At 31.0% G+C, this 27,769-nt stretch overlaps 1 protein-coding gene across 3 annotated transcripts in view; it reads left to right on the forward strand.

The window, feature by feature from the left end:
- The window catches only part of LOC143045837 (uncharacterized), a 54,898-nt gene that overhangs the window by 2,966 nt on the left and 24,163 nt on the right, over positions 1-27,769 (forward strand). The window contains exon 2 of one of the 3 annotated variants that reach the window (XM_076218646.1): positions 12,552-12,673. The gene's annotated coding sequence lies outside the window, so the exon portion shown is untranslated. Of the gene's footprint in view, positions 1-12,535; positions 12,674-14,851; positions 15,032-27,769 lie in introns of those variants that run through there. The other 2 variants (XM_076218653.1, XM_076218640.1) reach the window with 2 other exon arrangements.

The raw sequence follows: 27,769 nt of genomic DNA on the forward strand, positions 1-27,769 counted from the left end.
TGTCATTTGGTTGCTGTATCGCTAATCAACCACATTTTCATTTTTTTCAACTCCAAAACCTAATAGCTGTAACCTGAGAGGCACCATTCATGTATTTATCCTGCAATCGACCTTTCTCTTATACAAAACAAGATACTAGTAAACATATTACATATACTGAAACGTTTACATTCTCCTGCATGGTATCCTGCTTCTGATGCGGGCGAACGGTTATGTTCAAGTTACTGTTTACTTCACAGGGACCAGGTCTCAACAAGATTTTTACAGTGTATTGTACTACTATTGGGACAAATAATATAAACAGTATAGAAAAGTCTGCCAGCTCTAACTCAAAATACTTAGTATAGACCATTCTATTTTAAGGGGGTATAAAAGTCAGTTTGACAGCTTCAGACATACTAATTTTGTATTCTTTTTAACTGGACCAAATCATTACTAAACAAGAAGATTCTGCACCCAAATTTTGTTAACATGTAATTTCATCTCTTTACTCAATATGACATGCATAAAATATCAAGAAATAATAAGGGAAAGTGTGTGAAAAAAATTTGCAAGTTATACACTGTTCACACTATAGACTATATTCGTAGGGGACGATATCTGTGTTCTCGGTCTTGTTATTTTGTCTATTCGAGATGGTTTTGACTGTTTTAAAATTGCACCTTTACCATTTCATTCGAATTGTTGAAAAATTTGCCTTCAAGTATTTATCGGAATTACCCTTCTATAGTGAAAATATAGCACGTTTCAAATTAGTGAGTCCGAAGCACTCTGGATTAGCCCTTATAAGAAGTGCTCAAATCCTAGACATTGAAAACATAAATGTATAAAATCTTGAATGTCAGAAGAGCTTCATGACCAAAATTGACATAAAAGACCAAAATTGACATAAAAGAAAAGACAAGTACATGCACCTAAGGTCAACTTTGTCTGAGAGAGCTCAAACCTTCATAGTTACTAAATTCATCAAAGGAGAATTAAGGTATTGGTATATTTTCCCCTTTTCTAACATTGCCAGTCAAAATGAGTAAATCACTATTATTCCGACATGTAAACTTCATTTATTTTGATTTCTTTCACCTTCCATCGATTTTTGGGTCTAGACTTATTGGTTCAGGACAATTTGCTTTCCATATAAAGATGATTTTAGCTTGTTTATGGGTTTCCATTATTGTTGTTAAACAGTTTTGCTTCTGTGACAATTATTTGTCTAAAGGCCTTTAAACCAAGATATACATATTGATCTAAACAAAGGGGTGCGTTATATAAGTAAATAATAGACTTCAACCTTTTTGTTGTTGTTTATTTTTAGAATGTTGATTTATACTTTATGTGATGAAATTGAGGTGTAAATTTTCTCGTCAGGATTATTATCTGAATTCAAGAATTGTCTCAATCGGTATCACACCACATCTTCTTGTATTCTATTCATACTGTTCCTTTATTTCTACAAAGAAGACTTCATACAAGAAATTCTCAAGAAAAATGATAAAAAGCTGGTAATAAAATTTAGCTGCACATTCAGCTATATATAAACAATGCCGTTTTCTTAAATGATAAAAAGTTTTCATGACTATGGTGACTGCATCTATCCTAATGATATTGAAATAAATGATACAGTTGAATCTGTTTTACACTTTAACTTACATCTATAAAAAATGAAAACAACACTTTATATACTTCATGCGTCTGAAGCGCTTCTCTAGATTTACTTTCACCGGGAACGCTCAAAACCAAATGTTCTGGTAGCCAAATATACAAATGTACAAAACATATGGTTCCACCAACACCATGCAAGAAGGCCTAATTAGGACTAATCTTCAAAGTTAGTATTTACCAGAAGTCGTTGCAACCATATAATCATTTAGCGGTACTTTTGAGTCGACACTGAATAGTCCTAGATCTTGTCATTAAAGCTTTAATAAGATTTTTAAAATGATTCAACAACAACTGGCATATATGATATACGCCATTGAAAGTGATGCAGACTGAAACACATTAAACTATGTTTGGTTTGTTGTAACAATATATATATGAAATGCTAACTTCTACGTCATGGAGTCTCTGGTGGAGAGTTGTCTCATTCGCAATCATATAACGTCTTGTTTTTTAATGTGTATGTAGAAACAAAATATATATTTGTATATTTTAGATTATAGTTCTAAATTATCAGTATACATAACCCCCAAAACAAGACAAAGGTTAGTGTTTTATTATAACCCCCAAAACAAGACAAATGTTAGTGTTTTATTATAACCACCGAAACAAGACAAAGGTTAGTGTTTTATTATAACCCCCAAAACAAGACAAAGGTTAGTGTTTTATTATAACCACCAAAACAAGACAAAGGTTAGTGTTTTATTATAACCCCCAAAACTGTTTTATTATAACCACCAAAACAAGACAAAGGTTAGTGTTTTATTATAACCCCCAAAACAAGACAAAGGTTAGTGTTTTATTATAACCCCCAAAACAAGACAAAGGTTAGTGTTTTTTTTTTTAGTCATTCACGATCAATACTCTAGGCAGAGATAGAACACTTATCTGTTTGACTTCCGCGTGCTATCCAAGACCAATTTGACATATTCTCTTTGTTTTAAATTACTTCTATCATTTTGAGAGGTATAATTTGATTTCATTAAGTTGTAATTAAATTAAAATGCCAATGCAGTACACTAACAATTGTGATAACTGATCTGGAAGATCAATAGTAATACAACAGCCTTTAAGACTGACATGATACATGGGTCTCTGTAGGACCCGATACAATCTAAATAAGATCTTCGTGCAATCCATTAGTGTTTAAATTGTATTCTATCACATTTCATTGCTGCGGATACTTTCTCTTTAAAACATACGCCACCAGAGGGAGACATGAATTACAGAACAAAGATATTGAAAAAAGACATAAGGACATGTTTACTACTTCTGTAAGATCTATTGGTTTGGTTTCAAGCGAAAGGGTTAACCCATTTCTAAATTAAAGATGGAAATCAACACTTATAAAGAACATTAATACGGTTAATTCCATTACAATATTTTAATGGTATTCTCCTCGGATTTCCACAAACGTCTTCTTAAACATACATTTCCCATCTTGTAACTTTGATTGGGATTATGCACTGTTCATAATGATTTTCGAAATTATATTCAAAAGTAACTACTGTCGATGAGCGAGTGATACTCGATGCAGACTGAATTTAGAAATTGAGTAACAGATTAACTAGAATATTTACTACGGTATTATTCACCCATCTAACACTGTTACACAGATGAACACTTTGAATGAGAAGAATGCCTCCTACATGTATCATATCTGCAGTTAATTTAGACTGTACCAAGTGTACAAACGACTTTGTGTACTTTAGAGCATACTGTTAACTCGTTTAGATGTTGCACTATACTGTTGTTGAATCAAAGTCATTATAACTATATCATCCAAACACAGTGCCCATAGGAATGCCGTATTTTTAATCACAAAGAAAAAAAGGTTACGGTAATTGGTGGCATACACATATGTTCAAATTAATTCATAATTTCAAAAATGAGACATAAGGACATGTTTACTGCTGCTGTAAGATCTATTGGTTTGGTTTCAAGCGAAGGGGTTAACCCATTTCTAAATTAAAGATGGAAATTAACACTTATCAAGAACATTAATACGGTTAATTCCATTACAATATTTTAATGGTATTCTCCTCGGATTTCCACAAACGTCTTCTTAAACATACATTTCCCATCTTGTAACTTTGATTGGGATTATGCACTGTTCATAATGATTTTCGAAATTATATTCAAAAGTAACTACTGTCGATGAGCGAGTGATACTCGATGCAGACTGAATTTAGAAATTGAGTAACAGATTAACTAGAATATTTACTACGGTATTATTCACCCATCTAACACTGTTACACAGATGAACACTTTGAATGAGAAGAATGCCTCCTACATGTATCATATTTGCAGTTAATTTAGACTGTACCAAGTGTACAAACGACTTTGTGTACTTTAGAGCATACTGTTAACTCGTTTAGATGTTTCACTATACTGTTGTTGAATCAAAGTCATTATAACTATATCATCCAAACACAGTGCCCATAGGAATGCCGTATTTTTAATCACAAAGAAAAAAAGGTTACTTACGGTAATTGGTGGCATACACATATGTTCAAATTAATTCATAATTTCAAAATTGAGTAGAGTAAGAAGCAACAAGTATGGAGAAAGACACATGTTGTCAGCATGAAAGTTTCCGTTATATAACAGTTGTAATATGTATTGCATGAACATAGTTCTTAATGCAAAAAAAAAGTAACTTCATGACCACTTTTAATCAATGACCAAGGTATAAGTCCGGCGTATTCTAAGAGAATTATGTATTCTTATAAGAGAAGAGACATGAAGACTATACAGTAGAAATGTCTAGCGTAGTCAGGATAGTACTTGAACTATGACTGCGATGAGTATGTAAAAATGATAACTGGGAATAAGATAAAAAAAAATTAACTCGTCCCGACCTTAAAAAGATTTTTTAAATGGAGGACAAATGAATCACGATTTATATATCGCTTAATGTACACATCTGAAAATATCCTGGAATAGTTTCTATGCAAAAATCAAGTATTTCATTGTTAATCTATTTCTCCAACCAATTAACTAAACATAAAACATCGCCCTCAATTGAAATAAAATAATAAAAATCCATGTAAGCTTTGATTTATTCCTCGCTTCAAGTGTATTTTACATTGTTATCTTACAGAAATCTTATTACTGTAATTTTCAGAAGAAGATGTTTTGGTGGATTATCTGATTTTCATATGGGAATTCTTTAATGGGGGAATTGCATGAATTAAAGCAGTTAGGCTTTGTATTATGTCAATTAGGGGAATAAGAAACACCACCAATACAAGAGTTTTTAAAATTATATCTCTTCAGAACGAATCTAAAATTATTCCATTGATGCTGTAACTACCAAGAAGTCAAAATTAATTAAACTATAAAATGTCAGATGATCCTTGTCTAGTGTTATAGGATAGGAAATCCATTCCTCAGTGAATAAAGTTCTGCTAAAATTACAGTCATTTTATTGACAGTCCATACTTAGTTCGATTTGAAATATTAAAACTGGCCGAAGATGACATCAGGAACTTCTTACTGTATTGATTGGCGGCAATGATTGTACCGAAAACAGATCTTACTTAAATCAAAGCATAGAATACTGGGAATCCCACGGGGGCTATAGAAAATACCAATGGCAAGCTAGATGGAAGATTCCTTCATTGATTGTTTGAATAATGTCTTACACAGATACAACTTCTGAATTAATGTTGAACATATTTCATTACGTGCTGTGCACTAATTTAGGGGAGTCTTTAGCATATTTACACATGTTTACAAATTATTTTAGCACATTCAATTGCTTTACCTTTAAACATTATCGACCATGGCAGATGCACATTACTGTGGTATCGCTTAAAAGTTATAACAAGCAATTTTAAATGCTGTGCAAGACGGGTGTTAACCTTTATTTCATATCAATGGTTGCAAAAAACGTTTTTGTCAAAAACATCTTTTGTTACATTTCAAAAGCAGATTCGCTAAATATGATTTGATATTATAATCGCTAGCTTGCAAAAATGAATAAAGAAACTGATTGAAAATGCAACATGATGCTGGCAAATATCGTTCTTGGTTGGTAAACATTCCTGTAAGTGTTCTAAACAGCGCTTGCCATGGACTGTTAAGGGAAGCTTTGAAGGAAACAATTTAATGCTCCTTTACTAGTATCCGTCTCGTCATCGTATGTAATGAATTGTATATCAGCTAAAGATAATCATCATAGTTTAATATCAAGATTTTTTTACGAAATACTGAAGATTTTCTAACCCAGAAATAGATTACATTAGCGTTATAATAGAACATTGTTTACAGCAGAAGTGCAATGTGTTGTTCAATGAAGAAAGTAAAACAACAACACATTATGTTTATTTTGCAAAACCTTTTTGGAACTTTGGATTCTCACTGATCTTTAAGTTTGTACTTTGTACCTTTTTGACTTGTCTGATTGAAGCCAATGGTGACTCTTTTAAAAACAAAACGCGCCACAAAATTTTGATTCTGCTTTCTATGAAGACTATTTATAAATGAAATTAAGTATCAGTTCACTGTTTTTTTAAAGGCATTGTTTTCTTTTCGTGCACCATTTCAAAACCTTTTCATGGAAACATTTAGAAATCTAGAAATATTTATATTCAGCATAGTTGTGTAAATTCTGATTATCAGCACTATACAGTACTATATACATTGTGTTCTAAAACATTATACTGTCAGTCAATAGTATACTGATGATTTCATAGAGAAGAATATAGAAATTCAAAACAGTGTGGCTGTGGCCATTGATTGACACATTAAATTCATCCATTGACTGGGACAATTTAGGTGAACGTTTGTATGTAACGACCACTGCTCACTGTGTACTTTTTAAGACACTTAAACTATGGGGTCACCAAAGGTTCTCAACACCTTAATAAAGTAATTCGAAAAATTAATCAGAAATAACACGATGTTTTGATTTATATCCATTATATAAATCAAAACATAAAGGTTATTCCAGATTAATTTTTCGAATTGTTTTATAATTAAAGGCGTTAAGAAACCTTTGGTGACCCCACAGTTTAAATGTCTATCGTAGGTACGTCGTGAACAGTGGTCGTTACCAACAAACGTTCACGTAAATTGTCCCAGTCAATGGATGAATTTAATGTGTCAATCAATGGCCACAGCCACACTGTTTTGAATTTCATGAATTTCATGCGTGTTGCAGGTCGTACCTTGACCTATAATGGTTTACTTTTATGAATTATTACTTGGGAGGAGAGTTGTCTCATTGGCACTCATACCACATCTTCCTATATCTATCTATATCAATACATTTTTTTTTCCAACAAAAGAATACATCACAAGAATATAAGTTTTGTAAGAAACGTGAGAAATTGTGTTGGACTTGAAGATAAGGCAAAGTGACAAATATCTGAAAGAATGAATCGTTTTATGGTATTAAACAGAAATCAAATGATTTTTTAATTATCCAGAACTCTTCACAAACAAAACCCACATGTATACGCATTGAATAAATAGTAGGCCATTCTTAAATGATCACACCGTAGAAGTAGTTGTGCTCTTAATCAATGAGATATTTTGTGAATTTACCCCATCAACGTAATAGTTTTTTTTTACAATGGATAAACCTATTTTTTTATTATTATTAAATAATATCATCTCTGAACATTATTATTCTTATAAATGACACGGTTGTATGTGATGATTATAAATTCCTTTCAAGCTTTGTAAAAAGAAAGTTTCATTTTATGTATCGGAATGTGTAACAAGTGAATATTTCAATCCCCACTGGAAGGCCTCTGACAGACTGGGTGAGCATAAAATCATAGCCGTTGACAAACAAGTTACAACCTACAAACGTTTTACTGTCGACCACACTGTTATGCAATTAATTCTATCTCGCTGGTGATATTATCCGCTACATCAAACCAATATTGATAACTTTACAAAACTTAAAATAGAAACCCCCCTTACCTCCCCCCAAAAAAACAACGAAAAAATAAAATAAGGAATTGAAAACATTGAAATAAATTTTAAATAGATGAATAAAAATCGTTTAAAGTTTTTAAAGTATTGTACCTATCAGATGAAAATTTATCTGCTAGCTCATTTGAAATCATTAGATGGATACTTTTAACAAAAACACAAAGTGGATGTGACCAAGTACTTGTACATATAAACAATAAAAAGATACTATATACATTGTGTTCTAAAACATTATACTGTCAGTAAATAGTATACTGCTGATTTCATAGAGAAGAATATATTTGTCCATGTATTCTACAATTTATACTTACTTTTATTCAATCTACATTGTCTTGAACAAATGATAACATTATTATCTTGAAGCGAATAGCAACTTAAATATTATAAAGATTAAAATAGATATTGAAAATTGATTTTTTTATTGTGAAATCACACAAATTTCAACAATATGTGTATATAAATAACGATAAGAATCTATAAGACATTTGTTTCACTCGTATTTGACGGCAATTTAAAAAGAATAAATATACTTAAGCAAACAGTATGATCTAAGACAGCAAGCCAAAAACACAACTACATCCAATCAATTTTTCCAGACTGTTCAAACGTGGATAAACCAGGGGGGATAGCATGCAGTTGTTTGCCGTAAGGCGAGTTATTTTGAAACATATTGTTGACAATAAAAAAATATCCCTTTTGATATATATTTATATCGGTATAAAACTGAGAATGGGAATGGGGAATGTGTCAAAGAGACAACAAGTCGACTATAGAGCAGAAACAGCCAGAGCCAACTAATTGGTCTTCATCACAGCGATAACAAAATATATATAATTTCATGTTTATATAACGAATATGGCTTGTGTGTAGATTAAGTTTATTCATATCTTTTTAATATTTTTAAAAACATTTTTAAACATTTTTTGACGTATATATTTGGCTGATATATCTCATTATATGAAACTTGCAATCTATACTTTCCTACGGAAAATCAATTTCACAATATCAAGATCTTGATATTAAAACGATAATAATAGCCTAAAACCAGCTTCAATATTCATTTTGTAAACACGACCCTGTAATAATATCGCCTTTAATGTTTCCGTATTTTATTTCACTTTCATTTCATGTAGAAATAATGAGAAATTAAAAAGAAAATTACAATTTATATAGTGTATAAATGTTCCAAGATGTTGTTAATGTTTTTTGAATGTTTTCCGAAAAAAAAGCTGAAAAGTGCACTAGTATATTTTATATGTCGTAATTCCATGCAGTAATATGCGAATCAATCTTTTTCGATAAGAAACGTGTAGAACATGATTTTAGTTGTACCAACTCTGTTCTCTAATTTGTTTAATGACTGACGCACGAGGGCCAGAATTTCTGTTAACCTTTCGCTAAATACAGTTGAATGAAGGAGCTTAATTGTGAACTATTGACTAGAGTTATCCATCACTGTCGGACTAACGAGTCTAGTTTATTTAAATACACAACATCACGATGGAGAAAATTAATTTTATCAGCAACAAGAATGAACAGCCATATTCAGTTAAACTGGCGTCTTATTAAATTGATCTTGTATTAAATTAAGCTTGTTCTTGTTGAAAATTCAGGTATGCAAACAAATATGAATCGATTTATGCCTAAGAAAGCAACCTTGATTAACTTTCTTGTTATATGAAGCATAGTTAATCAACCAGTCTTGATTAGAATAGAATAATCAAACTTGCTCTGACGCGGGAAAATTGAGTAAGTCAATTTCTCGTTTGTCATATCTTGTAAGGATATCCGCTGGTGAAATTATCCGCTACATCAAACCAATATTGATAACTTTACAAAACTTAAAATAGAAACCCCCCTAACCTCCCCCCAAAAAAACAACGAAAAAATAAAATAATGAATTGAAAACATTGAAATAAATTTTAAATAGATGAATAAAAATCGTTTCAAGTTTTTAAAGTATTGTACCTATCAGATGAAAATTTATCTGCTAGCTCATTTGAAATCATTATTTTGCATAAGCCCAATGCAATTTAAGATATCTCAGATGTAGGGTTATTTGTTAAACAGACAGTAGGACTTACAGAGAATGTACCACTACTATAAACAGAACATTCCTTTTGTCTGTCGATCAAATGCATTCAGTTGATATACAGTCTGATACAGGCTTTTTTTTTACTACATTGGTGCATAAAAAGGGATGGTGTGTTTATCTTAAAGACTCCTCTCTCCCTAAAAAGAAAAAAAAAGAAAAAATCAAAGAACAAACAACAGCCAACAAAATTCAAATATTAAAACAAAAAGCAAAAAACGCATAAAACATCGACGAATCAATTCACATTCACTTAATGTAGAAACTGGAAGATACTTTAATATTTCCAGAAATGAGAGTGTTTGTAATATGTGTAATAAGAAAGTAATCGAAGACGAATATCATTTTATATTAGAGTGTGATAAGTATGTAAATGTCAGAAGTAAATATTATTATAGACTCGTTAAACCCATCTACCTTCAAATTAGTTCAATTTCTATCTGTAAGAAATATTAAAGAATTAAATAAACTGGGTAAATACCTGTATGAGGCAGAGAAAATTCGTAACACTTAATTTTTTGCTAAATGTACGGCTTTATTACCAATGTAAATTGTATGCCAAACTCCGCTATATATTATATGTAAACTGTATGATTTGTGTATGTATTTAATCCTATGAGCTGTATATTTGCTTACGGAATAAAGAATTATTAATGACTCATTGACGTCTACCCCACATTTCAATTTTGTTCATTAAATTAAGTGCACGTATTCACTATATACAGACGTTCTAGAAAGTCTGAACGGTTTAGGTTGAAACTATAAATAGAGTTGATTTCACAAAATGCTCCATCGAAAATGCATCGGATAATTACTTAACATAAAAATAAAGAAATGTGGTACGATAGCTAATGATACAACTATCACCATAGACCAAAACACGAGGATGATATTAAAAGACCATAGGTACCTGTAAGGTCTTGCACACTGAGCAAAACCCATACAAATTATAGTAAGCTATAAAAGGGTTCGACATGACAAAATATGAGACAATTCAAAGAAAAGTAAAGCCGAGTTTATGAGAAAAATAATAACGAACAAATAAAATCCACAAACAGCAACCAATGGCATCCTATGAATCAAGTTTTTCCATAGTATTACTATTAAACAGATTTGACATTTTTTGAAGAACAGCTAAAATGTATTTTAAACAGACAACTCTAGTTTACATTCAATCTGTGACTACTCAGATTTAATAGACAGAATTAATTTAAAAAAAAGAGGTTTGTATTCGGATTATTCTTAAAATGTCACGAAGAATTCATTAAATGTTCTAGCGAAATGAAAAAGTTGATTTTTGATTAAAGATAGGCTAGCATTGCATTATTTCTGTAAAGTGTTGTGTGTTTTCATGGTTAATGTTTTAAACTGGGATTCCTGGTTTAATCTTCAGGAAATTAATAAAGAAGACAGTTATACAAAATAATTGAGTTTTAACCGATAATCAACAATTCTCTTAAAGTTTAATTAAGTACAGATTAAGAATAACATTTTTTCAAATTATATTGATGGTATAAGTCATTAGGAAAACGTCGAACAACCGGAAGAACACCTTTGGAGTACACGATATTTATCGCTTTATGAACTGTCATGTGCATGGAACTTTATTGGCAATATTGACTTTCATTGAATGTGTTCAAGACGGGGGATGATTATGAAAAGAGTATGTACCCGCTAACTCGATTTATCGACAGGGTTGTAAACAAACTGAATCAAACCGTGGATACAATATGTCCAAGTCTTAATTCCCCTCAATTGGTGTTTTGCGTTTTGGAAAACATGTCTTTTCAATAAAAAGTTAAGTAACAAGTTTGGAAACATTGATCAGCTGCAATAGGCATTATAACTTAAATCGGTATTTACAGTTCCTACTATAGGAAAAACTAAATGTATTTGTATGAAATAAAACAAATGTCAAGAATACATTTTAATCAATTTTACAAATCAATTAAGTTTTCTTCAATTTAACTTTTATAATAAAGTATAAAACAAACTTTGAAAATTACGTCTTGCATAATATTTTACCGATTAAAAAAATGGAACTTTTTTTCATCAAAATCTAGACAAAGATAAATTTCTATAGACAAAAAATATGTGTCTGCTGTTCAAATCTGAAGCCATTATGTGATAAAGTTTAAGTGTTAAACATCCAGATAGAATACAAATATATTGAAATTTGGCAAGACCATATTTTTGGATGATGACTTTGTAATTTTTTTCTCATAAAGTAAAGATTTTTGATAACTGCTTCTTGTTAAACAAGTACTTTGTACGTGTTAATCGAATATGCTTTGATAGCATGTTCAACATTCCCCTCAACATACGAGTGCCCACGACTATAAAGACACTTTAGATCAAAACAATTCCATTAATTCTCACTAGGATCATTCTGATTGTGGCTTCAAAAATGTAATTACATGTTTACATTTTATTAAGTACCGAATAATTACTTGTGAAACAGTTATTCACTTTATTTCTTTAAAGCAATAGAAGATAAAATGTTCAGATTTAGCAAAGCAATGTAGGCAAAGTTCTGTCAAGAAATTTAATCATTTTTCAGCATGGTAATGCGTCGTACTTGTAATTAACATAGATGGATAGTTTACAGAAAGTAATAACACACGGGCTATAACCTGACGACAGCTTTAATACAGTGTTGAGTAAGGATTGGGGGAAAGTCAATACCAACATTAATCGTAATTTGACATTACATACGTCTTGGTTTTAGGTCTAAGACAATACATCAAGTACTTGGAAGTTGACTTGTTTGTGGATATTGATATTACAATGATAATGAAATGCTGTCTTGTTGGACATCTATCTTGATCTGCATCTTATGTTTTCCATGTTTCAGTATGAGTAAGGACTGGTGTAGCTGATGACCAGCGCCAGCATTAAAAAGGCAGGAACAGCTATAACATCGGATTTGTTGTTAACCTTTCGCTGATTTGTACAGAAATATCACACGTGAAATATGTAAGTACTAAAATGACTTTACAGTTATAAAATAATGATGTTATTAAGCAATTCAATCTTTTCGGTATAAAACTTTAAAAAAAAACTGCACTACAAATGGCGATGCCAAATCATTTTAGTCAAAGTCGACTAAACAACATCGAATTCTTTGTTTTTTTATTATTTCCTTTCGTGTTTAATGTATTTGAAGTCGTATCTTGTGAACTGAGACTGTCCCTGAAACGTATGTCGTTCCCACATTCATAAGAAATGAATGATTTGTCCAAAAATGAAGCATGCAAGACAAAATCTCCATCAAAACTCCAATGATATTTTTAAAATGTTACTAATCGAAAAGAAATTGCAGTTTTGTCAATGGATCTACAGATTCTAGGAGATTTGTAAAAATATGTAGCAGTTGCATAAAGTTATAAGAGTTATGTCCCTTGGTATTTGGTGTCAACACATTCTATATGAATCAATGAGAAAAATAAATTATTCGCTGTTTCTCTTTCCTGTGTTCAATCAAGTCAGAAATGATATTGCATAATACATTATTTACTTGACTACTAGTATCTACTGTCTTCAACAAATAATACAACTAGCACTACAACACATCCATGATAAATCTTGCAGCTGGTTTTTCGTATATTCATGCGAAGCCTTATATTCATTTAGTTTTCCTACAAGGAATATCTGTTTCAAGTCTTATTACTGGTTTAGTTCTTTGTTTTCATATGAAGTATTATATATGTTTTTATTTTGTCTTCGTTTATCACACGTGTATAGTAGCTTGTTTTCGTTTTATGTTATCCATTTGAAGCGCATAATAGCTGGTTTTCGTTCTGCGTATGATACTATCCACTTGAGGCCTAAACGCTTGTTTTAGTTCTATGTAACCCATTTGAAGCATAATAGATGGGTTTCTGTTCTATATCGAGCATCCATTATATCGATTTCTGATTGGTATGAGCCATGGGATAGAGAAATATGTCTCCCTCCGTGCGAACCAATCAAAAGCTGGCATTTTAACCTGAAGTATGCTAATGTTAGCTTATAAATTTCATATACAATACAAAACACCAGACTTTAGGTTTGTTAACTTGTATATTCAATAAAATAATGTTAATTTTTTACACTAGCTTTTCAAAAAAAAAAAAATCATATATCTTCTGTCCCCTATCAAAGAAATAGTTCTGGGCGTTTTATTGATACTGTAGGGTTTCAAAAATATATCCGTGCTTATAATAACGACTTTTCTTTAGTCATCTTTAACCACGATGATTCATTTACAGAATAAAGTGTTAATATACTACTGTGAGAAATCACAACTTCTTATTTAATATGTCAAAAGACAGAATAAACCTCTTCTGAGATTTTAATTTTCTTCCTTGATTGGAAATGACATTCTCTTTATTTTTTGCTATGAATAATTGATTCGCATAAACTATATCAATGCTTAGATCCGTTTTTGCTGTCATTTCTATGTATGGTACCAACAGGAATAATAAAAACTGTCACATAAATTATTAATAAAATTTCTACATGGAGGAAGAGGTGACGTATCTTTCTAATTAGAAAAGAAGGAAAACCCAATTAGAAACCTATTAAGAAATTGAAAACTTTGTTATCTGGTACATTTCTCCTCTTATAACAGATGGAAATTGTATACACGGAATCATTACAGAAATTATTGAAGTTGAAAATTGACATTCCACGAAAACAGATGCTAGAATATAATACGCTGGAAAAAAATCATCAAAATCAAATTTTCTTGAATTTCAAGTGTTGACAGCAATTTAATTTGGATTCCCTTGCTAGTCGGTGAACAATTCGATTAATTAAGGTGAAACATCATTTATTAAGTTAAGAACAAGAAATTTGTCAACTTTATTGCGTAGAGCTGTCACAGAACTACAAATTTAAAGTTTCCTTCCTTGCCCTTTCAATCGTTAAAAATTTCAAATGAAGAAAATAATTTGATATTAAGTAAATACAGCGTAAATAAATCATCTATAAGACCTGTAATGATCAGGGAACAGATGACACGTTCACAAGTTTTTCTTTTATTAATCACCCAATTATATTTCATTATATTGAAATAATGGATTTATAAAGCCAGCCCTTAGCGTCTCAGAGAACTTCATCGATCCCCAGGATGTGTATTGATTCCATCTAAGCGCGGTAAAACAAAACAATTTTTCTCCGTAAGACGACAAGGTGTAAAGCATGCGGTTCCTCAAGTCATAATAGATCTGTCTTTCACCATCGATTGTTGTTAGCTGTAACTAACTGATTGATTCAAATCTGGACATTTTTATTTCCGATTTATAAAAACTATTTGGATTATCTGAAAATAAAAATCAGCACAAATGACAAGTAAGTATTATTAGTTTTAAAGTAAATGTAATAAAAATTTGTAATTATTCTTTAAAAGGCAAAGGTTGCATTTTAGATGTCTTTTTGTAACGTTGACGTATACCCAGTATCTATTTTAAGTATATTTTAATTATAAAAAAATATTTCCAAGCATAGTTTATATTTTTTTCACTATTCAATAAGTTGTCCACTATATGCGGGCAATTCCAATTGCATATTTTTTGTTAAAGCTATAGACGTTCATGTCAAACTCGGATAACAACTTGTTTATTTTAAAAGATAAAATACAGCCCGGCAAAATTTTGAGTTGTGTTTTAATTTTCTGTGTTTTTTAAAACTTTAGTCTTCAGCGACAAGAACAGACTATATAGGAATTGACCCATCAGAACGAAAAGCAATATTTTCCAAAGGTCGGCCAATTTAAAAAGACAAAACAAAAAAAAAAAAAAAATTCGCAGAAAAAAAGTAACAAGTTGATATGAAGTGATATATAATAATTTTAGCATCATTAAAAGTAGAGGAAAAGGTAATAAGACATATTCCAACGAACAACTATTAACCAAAATTATAAAATAAAATTGAAAAAAAATAGGACCACGTAAACCTTAAAAAAGTTTACAATAAAGAACCGTTTTCCAACAGCTCTTTTTATTCACAACGGATAAATTTTGATGTCCACCCAATGAACTTTCATCTCTCACGGAACTTAGAAGGAAAGTTTTGTGTCTTCCCCATGGCTAAAATGTGAAATTGTCGTACCAAAAAAAAGATGGTTTGTATTTTGTCAGACGAAGGCTGACACAGAAATACATGGCATGATCGTTGATCTTAATTGAAGTAGGAAAACAGGTGACTTCCAAATATGGTTTGCATGTTCTCCGCAAGAGATCCACAAAAGCAGTTTTATAACTGATATAGTTAAGAATGAATAGATGCTTCATGAAGATATTCTAGTTTTCAATTTTTTAAATAAAATGGCATGTTATTGAATGACAAATAAGTAAAACTTTACAACTGTCAAAACTGAAGCATTAGTGTTCTATGGAATAATTTGCACTCAGAAACAGCAGGTTGTTTCGTGGACCTAAAGGAATATTATCTTAAATCAGTGAGGTTAATATTTATCCTCTTGAAATGAATATTATTTAATCATTTTTATAAGGACCTTTTGAATTTAAGTTCATTTTCAATCGTTCTGGTAAATATTGATAATAAAAACAAGATTGGCACATATATACTGATGTCATTTTTCGTTGGATATACAAATTGGAGAGGAAAGGTTATAATGCTGTGAATATAGGTTTATAACAATATTGCTATGCCAACAATGTCTTATGTACCAACCTGCATTTTTTTTTTTTCAAATGGTGTATTTGTCACATGAACACTTCGATATTCTGTATTTATACTTACCTAGATCAGAAAAAGTTCGAAAGCAAAGAAGAATGAAAAACACTGTCAGACTTAGTCACATTTTTGAAACCGCATTAGACAAATTCTGCATGCAAGGCTTACTAATGAATTCTGAAGCTTCAAATTTCTATTCATTTTTACGTGATTTAGTAGAAATTAAACTATCGTTACATGGTGCTGTAGAAAGAGGCTCTTATTTTAATTTGAGTAGCTGTTCCAGAGCATTCTGTTGATAATTTACTATATAGGGTCTTTTAAATTAAGGGTCAAATTGTTTTCTTTTGTATATTGGAAAAGCGAAAGTTTCAAGCCATAATCTTTTCTTTACTTGCGTTTTCCCTTTCTCTTAATTCTTTAATGTTTTGTAATTATTTTTCTTACTTTATTCAAATTTTAATCTCTATATTCTTATGCGAGATTTGTTTTAAAAACATTGAGCTTGCCGAAAACAGTTTCATGTACAGAACATGATTACATTAGAGTGATAAATTTGAACTTTGTATGCTTAAATTGGAAGCTACAGACGCAATTACTATATTATTGTACAACATGTTTAAGTTTTAACAATTTACATAAAACGTAACTTGTTTGTTTAAATTAAATTTGCAGTCAAAAGAAAACGTGTGAATTTATATAAGTACTAACCGTGCATCTCTATAATTGCCTATTTTCATCTTTAATGTGTTGAAATTTCTTTCCAAACACAACACACTTTCCTAAAACATGAAATAGTTTTCTTGTCGCATTCTATAGTGTGTATGTTCTAATGAAGACGAATTTTACGAGAGCAGCCTTGCAGGGAAAATAGTACTATTACATTTTCCCAGCATTAGGTTGGCCTTTTGTGAACCCTAGACAGGTGAAGAAAGTCAACTTAGGAGCGCTGTGATAGATGTAAGAGTACAATAATTATATTTGTTATATATCTATAAATAACTGCAGTATGCATGTATATTTACAATATACATTTTGAAACCCATTGATTTTTTTTCTAGAAAATTATTCGAACGACTTCCAAAATTTCATAAATCTGGTGAAAAATGACGGTGGGCTTGAATAACATAAACAACCTCCATGAAAGTTGGAAGTTGGTCATGATACGATTTGGCTTCATTTTTTAAACAGAATAATAAAGTACTAAGACCACACATAACTTTTTGTCCAGGTTTTTATTATAAAAAGTGGTAAATTTAGAAATGTTAGTATTGTCGCGTATTGCAGAATAAATAATACCATGTTCCCTGCGTTAACACATAAGTTTTCTCTGCATTAACACATAATACTTTGACAGGGTTACATATATCACACACTTCTGAATATTTACAGTCGTTATCACTATCATATATGTAAACATAATTCTTGTAAAAATGATGATAAGTAGTATTTCCCCCTAATTGTTAAGATAATGTGGCAAATAAAACTAAAACATTTAGAAATGTTACATTTAAACTCGGAGAGAAGTTCTCATATTTCAACAAGCAATGCATTCATGCATTATATTCAAAATAGTACTGTTATAATAGTTCTTCATCCCGGTGGTCTGACCATTTAAAATATATTCTAACTGGCCTCTAACAAATACTGCCGATTTCAATTCAATTTTATGATGAGACTTTATGAAATCTGGTTGAGTGTTGTTTATATTTTTTGGCTTTTTTACATAGGCCATTTCAAACCAACATCACATATAGCTAGCTATCTGCAGTAGCGATGCATTTCAAATATTTATATATAACACATTTAAGAATTGAATGCTTCTTTTTGTTACTTCAATGGGGTGTAAAAGCGTTGACCAAAGTACATTTTGTATGAAGCGCGAAAGCGCTTCATTCTAAAAATGTGCGCACGGTCAACGCTTTTACAACCCTATGAAGTTACAAAAAGAAGCATTCAACACTTATAATTACATTTTTTAGCTATGGTCATGAAAACACGAATTTTATATTTTTTTATTTAATTCACCTGTGCACTTTATTGTGGGACCTCGTGTCATCATGAATGATACGTTTTATTGAGTAATGCAATTGCTTAAGGAATAACACGTGATGTGCAGTTAGCCAATCAGAATAAAGTATTCTAATGAAACATACATCTAATGTAATTATATACTTGTATTAACACTTTAAACTAAAATTGAGAATGGAAATGTGGAATTTGTAAAAGAGACAACAACCCGATCAAAGATCAGAAAACAGCCAATGTGTCTTCAACACAGCGAGAAAATCCCGCAACTGGAGGCAGGCTTCAGTTGGCCCTTAAACAAAAATATGTACTAGTTCAGTGAAAATATATACATGTTGTGAGATCAAAACGTATTTGAAACTACAGATGAGCATTCAAATTCATTTTATACGGCAAGTGTATGAGTTGAAAAGCATTGCTTTTTTCGACTGACACAATGCTGTATTATTTATAAAAAAAAACATGTTTTAAATCTATATAAAGTTTTTCTTTTAATTTTTCAATTTTTTATTTTGCAGTTTAAAAGTTTAGGACATTAAGTGTTCGTTTACTTTCCAGTTAAAACCCAGATCGTTAGTGGTAAATTACGTAAAAATATTAAATATGAGTATGCAGTGGAGAACTTGTCTGAATATTAATTTCAAGAAGATTTAGAAATCATTACATTAATCAAATTACTCACAAAGTTAATTACAAGAAGATGAAAAGAATCACGTAACAAATCCCTGTAATAGCTTACTGGCTAAACAATTTACACAAATTTACATTCCAATGTGGTCTCTTAGATCTTCCTTTAACAAACAGAAGCTTGCTTTCATCGGCGTTTTAAAGGAAACACTTTGTTTATAAATTGAAAGAAGCAGCAAAGTAGATTTTATAACAAAAACGACAAAAGGTTTAATCTATGTCTAATAACTGAAACACAAAATCAATTCCGTTACTTTGTTTCATGTCCGGATAACAGATAACATACAGACTATAGACGATAATTGATACTACCATGTTACAATAAAAATCATAATGTTTAAACTCATTTGAAAATATAAGAAATTGAATGGAACAAAAGGCTGATACACAATCCTTAGAAAAGTTGCGTTATAATATGTCATCAGTTTGAATAGGTTCGTTAGTCCATTACTGCTCCACTTGTGGCACCCGGATTGGAACAAGTGGAACATTTCCCTGGCCATTTGAATATGTGGTAATACAGCGACTATGATAAAAAAAAGTCTTTAGACACATCATTCAAGCTTTTAAGAACTTTTTTGCAATGCGACGATTCAATTCCCGACAAAGACCTTTAAAACCTGTTGGCGCCAAACATATGTGTTTGTCTAAGATAATCCAGAAAGTGCTAAATTATTTGATCAGTCGGCTGCTATCAGTTACTTTGGACTTTCAGTTTTTTATACTTCATTGATTTAATTAGTATATTTGTCATTTTCTTGTCTGAATCGATTTAAACATAGCAATGATTATATGCCAACATACATCTTACTTAAATACTTAGGCCTATACTTTGATTTACTTACACAATGATATAGTATAAAAACTCTTTGGATTTTACCTTGCTACTATACATTCCAAATATGGAATTACCCACCGGCTCTTATCGTTGAATCAATTTGCACTTTTTATGGCCTGTAAAATGGACCAAACTTGTTTAAGTATCAGTTAATGGTATGATTGCGTTTCAAAACAATATAACCGGGCCATTCCACACGAGCATGAAAATAAAAAAAAAGAAATTGCTTATTTTTTTAAATAAAAAATTGTGCGCCACGTTGTGCTATCATTAGAGATGAAGCTCAACCGTAAAATATGCAGTTAATCACTTAGAAACTATGATGTTGTCTGCAATTAAGTACTTATTTTCATATACAAAATTTTAAATAACCCTTTAATTAAACATGAGAGTAAATGAAATAATCACCTTTATAAATCACTTCAATGAAAAACAGGAAATTTCTCCTTAAAATCGACAAAACAAAATTGTCGGTTTCGTGATGAAATATAAGAAATCACGCAACGTGATCTTCATGTGTGCAATTACGCTTTTCCTGTCTTTGGGAAGTTACAACGTGGACGGACAGTAAATCGATAAAACTGAAATTAAAACAAGATCTATATATTTAGTCTTGAGATAATGAAAGATAATGAGACCGTACACGGTACGTAACTAGAGACCGTTATTATTATGTGTGCTTCCAACGCAAAGAAAAATAAGAGAAAATTGCACTCCATTGATTTTATAATATTATGTTTCCATACTTTCCATTACTTGATGTCAAATTGTATCGTCTAGTACATTTCTCTTCTCTTCAAAACATGAAATCAGGAAAATTTAGTACTATCTAGAACTCATATTGTTGATAAATGGTTCTTCTTATGATGGCAAAAGCTATAATTCTTATTTAGTAAAATATTGACTAGTCTATGAACACGAAGATATCGTATTTTTTGTGTGCTTTTTTATTGTATTATTGGTTTGCTGTCTCAGTGACATATATCCTGGAGGTTCTTTACTTATTCTGTCATGTATAAGTTTGAAATGTGATCTGTAATTCTTATTGTTTATGATGATTAGGTATTTGTAATAGATTTTACAGTACTAAGGATTGAGGTTTGCCAATAACCAAACAACATTACTTTGACACAAAATCTCTGTATCTATACTATTAAACGAGAAGACCTCATTTTTGGTGTCGCTTCTCTTCTTTCCACAATAAATTAATCAACACGACTCTGTGTCCTATATATACAGTGCATAGTCGCATTTGTCATCCATTCATATGATTATTCAGATTGAGTTATTTTGGGAGAAAAACGAGAAAAAAAGGCATCCGGATATTGTCCCGTCATTGGACGAAATTTTAAGTCAGATTATACTTCCGGTTTGCGTTTTCTGTATACTTTGAACAAACAAATAGTACGAATAAAGTGTATTTTAATTCTGTTCAGAGTTTATTAAATGGAGAGGGTCTGTATACTATGTCAATTGACCACCATGGATCGATTACTAAACTAAGAATTGAAAGTAAATACACTTTATTTATATAGTAATATACAGATAAGCGCTAAAATTATTCATGTGAACTTTTGATACCTTTTCTGAAATTCTCCATTCATTAAATATTTTACAAAATTCATTGATTACAAAAAAAAGATGTGGTATGATTGCCATGTTGAGACAACTCTCCACAAGAGACCAAAATGACACAGAAATTTACGACTATAGGTCACCGTACGGCCTTCAACAACGAGCAAAGCCCATACCGCATACTCAGCTTTAAAAGGCCCCGAAATGACGATGTAAAAAAATTCAAACGAGAAAACTAGCGGCCTTATTTATGTACAAAAAAGGAACGAAAAACAAATATGTAACACACAAACAAACGACAACCACTGAACTACAGGCTCCTTACTTAAATGTTCATAACATACTAAATGTATGTTCATATTGAAATTGATAGAAAACCAAAAATTGGGAATTTTGGAAATGAAGGAGGAGGTATAAAACTTCTAACAACACTTTACATACTTTTAACTCCGCTCTGAATGCCCGCGATTTCGCGGGTGTGTTCTAGTCAAGATTTAAACAGAAAGTACAATGATATACATTAATATACAAATGTTATGATGCAAAGAAACTTATTTTATAATAACTGATATCCCATATTCATTTCACACACAAATGTATGCAGCTTTCATTGCTTTTCATGAAAAATTATACGTTCTCTGCTTTGACATCTGAGGTCTTTTGATATCTTGATATCTTGGATTTTTTTTATATCTATAATGTTTTCAGATTTCAGATCTTTCATAAGTAGGAACGTTAGAGGCTATAGGATCCTGTAATTTCTTGAACCTTTTTTTATATTAAAGTGACATAGTTACCCCGTTCTTGATCGCGCCGCTAGCTTATTGATAAAAGTTTGAAATTAGGTGTATCACATGCAGTGATGAACGTCTCTGCACATATAACAAATGACACTGATCATGTAACCTCTTAACATATAAGTAGTTAATACTTAAGATTACATTTCATATACAATTTCTTTAAAAATATGTTGTTGTTCAAATGAACATCTTGAACATGCAGTAGTATGTTTGCTTAAAAATAAATCAGTTCATATGTTATCCTTTTAATACATTACTGTAGATGCCAAAAGAGTCGTGCACACTCTAAAGTCATGTGATAAAGGTGGCTTCGTGCAAAAACTTCTACAATTTAAATTCATATAAGGTACATGCAGTTGAGACGAACGACTATCTAATGATGTACCTTTATAAAATAATAAAAATATCAGATCAAATTTATCAAAAACAAAATATATTCTATACGCGAGAAGAGTAGAAGAGTAATGTAATTAAGATAATTCAGTGATCATTTTTGTTACCAAAGAAAACGGTATTGTTAAGTATACGCATGTCATCGGTTATAAACAATATTGTTAAGAAAATACAATTTTGTAGAAAACAACTAAATTAACATATATTTGACATTTTGTTACAAACAGTTAATCATTTACTACAACTGAATAACATGTTGACAAAATACTATTGATTTTATGTTTCTGATAGCTTTTTCTACGTTTATTTAATAACTTTTATTGTTTCAACAGATATAACATCCCATTAGATTAATTAAATCCCATAAATATATTGTTTGTTACTGTTTGGTATAGGCTGTGGCAACTCTTACAGGCCACCATTTGTTTTGTATAGACTAGGATGTCCGAACTAAGCATGCGAACAATCTAGAAATTGACTGCACAATAAGTACATTCACAATCATAAAGTATCATTAAGTAAATGCATTTGATATCACTTACATATATTATTGTAAAGGGGCCAATTGAAGTCCACCCCGGGTGTGTGATTTTCTCGCTCCGTCGAAAACTAATGGTGGCCTGTCGCTGTTTTCTGCTCCTTGGTTTAAGTTAGAACATTTTATCATAGGCAAGATATAACTGATAGCAAGTACTTACAAGGTTTCTTATAAAAAACGCCGAATATACCCCCCTTCCCATTCTGTTACATGCGTTTGTGAATAACTATGAAAACACGGTTCATACCATAGTGCTTCAATACTGATAGAAATTTAGTTTAAATATAAAGAGATATGATACCAGTGCCAATGAGCAACAGTCCATCAAAGACCAAAGGACAATAATGTGAACAACTACAGGTCTTCAACAATGAGCAAATTTCATACCGTATAGTAGACTTAAAAGGGCAATAAATGCTCTGGGTAGCAGAATATGAAGTAATTCAAAAGAGTAGACGAACGGTTTGATGAAGAAAAAAAAAAAGAAAAGAAAACTTTATTTTAAATTTAGGTAAAAATTAATTGTCAAATTAAGCTATTTCTTCAACATTTCTCTACTTTCACTAATGTAAAATGACCTTTGAAATGGACATATTCAAGGATGAAAAACGCATGCTTGCTTGTGCGAGAAAGTATATAACTGACCATAAGAAACCAAAAATAAGATTGCCAAATCAGCCGAGGTCAATAATGCCTGAGGCGGTTGGAATCTTATATAGTTTCTCGATGATGTCAAAATTTAGTAATGATAATTTAAAACTAAAAAAGAGAACGTAAAAGACGCAACTGCAAAGATTAAATTTTGAAAATTTTGAAAATCTGAACTACGTTTTTTTCCTCATGCTACTGTGATTTTTGTTTCATATGGGTGACTTTTATTGTTGAAAAGTATATTTATATAATTGAAATTAATATTTATAAACGGGATATAAGGTTTCTGAACTCTGTGGATATGTTTGGACATCATTATCATCTTGGAATCCATGCTCGTCAGTCAAACAAGTCTTTGATATAATGATGATGAAAACAAGACGTAGCACGACCATGTAGGTTGTTGACAACGATGCTAATTAATTATCTGTTTCTGACAACCTTTATACTTCTTATTTACACAGCTATCATAATTGCCTTAATTACTTTAGCTTCTGTAACTGATTGAATTGAATCATATCACATATCAAATATGATTTCTGAAACTCGACAAAATCATGCTTACATGTGAAAACTACAATTTAAATCGTGTAAATTTATTATATACATGTAACAATCAAAAGTAAACCAGCGTTAACGACTTTTTACCTGCAACTACCACATGCAGATTTTTGTAAGAAAGCCGACGCCGCCAGGCAATGTATTAGTGGATCAAATGATGCATATATAAATTATATATATATATTTTTTAAGATGCCAAATATGACAATGTGCCGAATTGTCATTTATTTTTTTAAAATATTCCTATCTGTAAGAGTTTGCATGGAACCGTTTTCGGTTGCCGTGGTAGGATGTAGCAGCATACATAGTCCCCTTCTAGTTTAATCTGGCGTAAATATATACACTTCAAATTGAATTTGGTTCTATAAAAAAGAACTGATAAAAGAGCAGATTTCGGGAAATATGTAGTCAACTAAAATGTTCCCTTTTAATCTATTATTTGAAATGGTTCACCTCTATACGAAATATAATTTGTAGGACAAAGTTTATTTCAAACGAAAATCATAAACCTCTCCTTTAATATTCATTATACGTGTTTTCGTTAGACGTAGTGTAGGAAAGTTCTGATGGACACTTTCATTGAAATTTAATTTCAAATTGCTTCATTTCAGGAACTTTCAAATTTTCTCCTTCATTTAATTTTTATTAGTTTTCTTTCAGCTGTCGAGTTTGATAAGATTGTCTAGAAGTGAACCACTGATTCAGTGAACATTACAATTACTTCATTTAAAAACTCCTGACTGTCTTCGTGTATAGAAAGAAGGCCCCAAAACAAGTTTTATACGAATCATTAATGGATATGTTTGCGGTTTATTTTGCTGTTTTTGATTTTTGATTTAGAGGGGTTTAATTCCGTATGTTCGATACATAAATACATCTAACCGTTACTCTTTTTGAAAACTGATCGAGCTGATGAACCACCGTCTTTTGACTATTTGAGATTTAGAATAAAATACGAAAAGTACGAATGTTCTTAAATTATTCTTCCATTATTTCGAGATTTGCAGTAAAATAATAACCTTCGTTGATTTCCGGATATTAACGGTAAAACATTGAAAAGTATTATTAATGAGAATGATATACCACGTTCGTCGGTCGTAAAAACGTGATAATTTTAGAAGAAGATTTCGTTTCTTTGATAAAATGGTGATATTTTGAAATTTTCTGTTCGGTACGTAATATACATGTTTTTGTTATTTTGATAAGATATGTTTTTTGTCAATTTACGAAATATTTCAGTCAATCCTAAATAGATGAATTTTTGAGTGATTTAAGAATCCTTAATCTCTAAATTTCTCTTTATTAATCATAGTTTTTACCAAGATATTGTACATGTCACTTTGTAAATACTTGGCATGAAACTTTTTGTGTGTTTTTTTAAGCACCGACAAATTTTGAAATGTTATTTTTCAAAGTAAATGTCAGATACATAACGTGACAGCTGTAAATTGCCAACACTCGCAATTAAACTACAGCCGATTGCAATGAGTGTGTAGGTAAAGGTAATATCTTTGGTTACCTTGCTTGCTAGCTGAGCCGTGCAGTCATTATAAGGTAAGTTTTAGTCCTACAGACATATAAATTGGTTAACTGTCGGACTAGTCTACTCTTACGATAGGTTGCACTTTGTAAATAAAGCTGTTTCTCAAAAACACACCTCTTTTTGGGAGATCTTGAATATTCATAGAAAATTAATTTTGTTTACATACTGGTTACCAGTTATGCTCTCTGTGTTCCATCTCACAGAGACATAACTTGGGAATATTACCAGTAAATAAACATTTGCATATTGTTTATATTGAAATCTGTGTTAACTTTTCATTCGAGGTAGGGGTAGTTAAGAAAATTAGTGTTAGTTTAAACTCTGAGAAGTTCAGGGCATATAAACTTTGAAAATATGCCGCACAGCCCTATATTTTGACCTGGTGCATATGAACTTTCATATCTAGGATAAGATTTTTTTCAAAACTTTATAGTAAAAGTGGTACAGTTTTTTGCCGTAAAAGAAGTTCATATGGGAAATTGCATTGTCAATATTAACAGAAATACAACCTTAAAAGAGGGTAGTTTACCTAACCTATTAATAACTTCACGGTTTAGCTAGCAATCAAGCTAACCAAAGATCTTCCCTTTACCTACACACTCATTGCAATCGGCGTCTATCAAGGCATTCGAAATTTCATATTCATGAAATGAAGTTGATAAGCTCCCAAATTTAGTAAGCTGTTACACGAGGCGTCAATAGTACAATACTTATTTTTTTATTTACGACTCTAAGTCATCTTTTTCAATCTGGGATCTTTTCTGTAAAAGTGCGTATATCACAAGTTTATGGGAGCAGTCTGTCGACAATCAATTTTTAAACCATTAAGTTTGGATTAGGAACAAATGTTAAGTAAATACAAAGGGTGATTTTAACTGGTTCGAATACCGTTCAGTACTTGTGGTTGACAAAAAAATGTGGAATTTTATTCAATTTCAACTTCGATGTTTTTTCTTCACATTAAACCATTTTCCTCTTTTTTTTGTCCGTTATATCAGCAGACAATTTCCTTATAATCATGTCGTATCGATCCTGCCTAGGTATTTGACAAATCTTTGTAGTTTAAGATTCATATACTCTTTTACTTTAAACGGCCAATTCATTTCCTTATAACTGCTCAAGTTGTTTGAAAGACAATTAAATTGTTGTCACCGTTGACAATCAAATAATGTATCGTTGTTATACGTCTGGCGCTCAATCTTATTGGTTGAAGATTTTGAAATAAAAGAGGTAGAGAGACTGTATGCTTTATCTATTATTTGACCAAATTGAATTCCATTTTACACATTGAACATCGTAGACGTAATCAGCAAGAAACAATCATTCAGTAAAACAGTTGTTCCTGTCATTTGAAATAAACATTTCAATGCTTCACTGATCAATTCCATTGCAAACGGTAAATGATGATATTAATCAATTTCCTTATTCAGTGATCCATTGAAAATTTCCATTTTTTTGCCGTTTGTATTATATCGTAATAGTATCTTATTAGGATTGATATTTATCGTAAACAGATTTAGAAAGTATGCGTTTTATCCCATTAACTTGACATAGCTGGTTCTCTCTGATGTGTTTGGTTACAACCTCCACTGAACAAATACAGTCATCATTTTATGATAATGCAAAGAAAACATTTTTACTCTGATTTAATAGAGATAACAGGTTAATGAATTAACGCTAATTGCACTTTGTTACCAATCCTTCTGTAACAGTCACACACAATGCCTATTAGCATCCGAGATGTTTCCATTTCCCAGTATGTTCAGTGTTTGATAAG

The sequence above is a fragment of the Mytilus galloprovincialis genome, chromosome 1 (genome assembly GCF_965363235.1).
Source record: "Mytilus galloprovincialis chromosome 1, xbMytGall1.hap1.1, whole genome shotgun sequence".
In the NCBI taxonomy this organism is placed as follows: Eukaryota; Metazoa; Mollusca; class Bivalvia; order Mytilida; family Mytilidae; genus Mytilus; species Mytilus galloprovincialis.